The following is a 1868-nucleotide window of genomic DNA, read 5'->3' on the forward strand; positions in this document are numbered from 1 at the left end:
TGAGCACCTTTCGCTTCAGTATCGTATAAATCGTTTTTTTTTTTTATTTTTTGTTTTCCCATAATTAATCGAAAATTCTTTAATTTTGAATTAAGAGCACCTGCATTTTCTACTGTGACTGCATTAATAATATGTACTATTGAATGTGTATACATTTCATCTGTTAAGAAACTGTTATTGAATTTCCAAAGGCCTGGACCCCGTTTTGCTTCACAAAAATATACTTTCTTTTTATTCAACATTTCACCCAGAGGTACCTCACAAGGCAATCTCAAGCCTTAGTAACGAGGTACCTCTGTAAACAATTTAAATAACAAATACAATGGCACTTGGTACAAAAAGGAAAAGTTGAAATTTAATTTTAAAAAAAATACACTGTTTGACAAATAAAAATTCAATCTAAACCTGATGATCAAGCTCTTTGAATTGAATGAATATAATCAGCAAAAATTTCACAATAAACATTTAGTTTGTTTATCATTAAATTTAAAGGTCAAATATAGAAAAATAATTTACTAAAAATATTGAATTGAATTGTTTTAGATTATTACAGACAGTATATTTTTTAATAAACAACTAAAATTCAAAATCTACATTAATTGATACAGCCTGATGATCTGTATATATTGCAGGGCGAATATCACATGATATGACATCACCATTTCGAAACATATTTTCTGATGTTAGGAAGTAATCTAACCTACGATAAATTTTGTTTATTTTTTTTCTATGTGAACAGTAGTTTGTTTTTCTTTTTTTCCTCCAACAGTCGATAAGATCTAGGTTTTTCATTAAGTTTGTAACAGTGTAAACTGATTTATCTAACCTATTTTTTGCTTCATTTTTTATCTAGGTCCCGATTAAGAATGCAATTTAGATCTCCTCCTAAAATCATATTGTTAAAGTTGTCGTCATTGAATTCATTAACGCATTTATGAAAGTTTCTTAAAAAAAAAACTCACTCCTGCACTTGCTGTCATTAGGCGCATATACATTAACAATTAAAAATTGTTTTCCGTATACTGACAACTTTAGAAGTAAATATCTACTGCTATCCTGGTTACCAAATACATCATCGTTGGTGTTTTCTATCTTTGAGTCCGCTGATGTATTTTGATATTGCCTGTGCTTTTTATATGAACCACTTGGTGACATTGCAAGCAAACAGGTTCGGATTTGCAGTTGTAAGCGAGATAACCTACTTTAAGACACTTATTGCAGTTAACTTCTTGTTTCTTATAAAATATACGAGCTCTGAATCCATTTATTGAGACTTGTCTGGGCATGGAAGATGTGATTTTTTCAACCAAAATAGACCTATCTCCATTCAGTCACCTGGTTAATTGCCCATTGGTTCTTATTTTTAAACGCAAAACATCTCCTACTGGCTTGCATCCTAATGTATTTAGGTGCTTTATAATTTTAGCATCAGCCACAGACAAAGGAATGTCTTTCACAAGTATTCTTGTAGTTTCCGTTGATGTAGGTTTAATGTTCGGAATTTTGTCGTAGACAGTTATGTTACTATTTCGTATGTTAACTCCCTTTGTTATTAAATTAACTCTATCACTCCTGTTGTTTACATATTCAATTCAATTCAATTCAATTCAACAAAACATTTATTTTCTTCCAAAGGCACTAGAAAATACAAAATTGGCAAATACAAAAAGTACAAAAATTGGAAGAATGCCAGGACCCGAGAAGTTGTTTGCAAAAACAAACATCTTGTGTTGGGCAGGCCTGAAAAAAGGGAGAAAAAGCAGCTCAATATATAACAGCACGACGAATTTCAACCACAGAAAAAATTAATAATTTGAGATTATGTGTTTTTTCAGTTTATTAGAAAAAGCTCTGGCAGAGACAGCATT

The sequence above is a fragment of the Anneissia japonica genome, unplaced genomic scaffold (assembly GCF_011630105.1).
Source record: "Anneissia japonica isolate Jap-2015-1 unplaced genomic scaffold, ASM1163010v1 scaffold581_len1011336_cov187, whole genome shotgun sequence".
Taxonomy (NCBI): Eukaryota; Metazoa; Echinodermata; class Crinoidea; order Comatulida; family Comatulidae; genus Anneissia; species Anneissia japonica.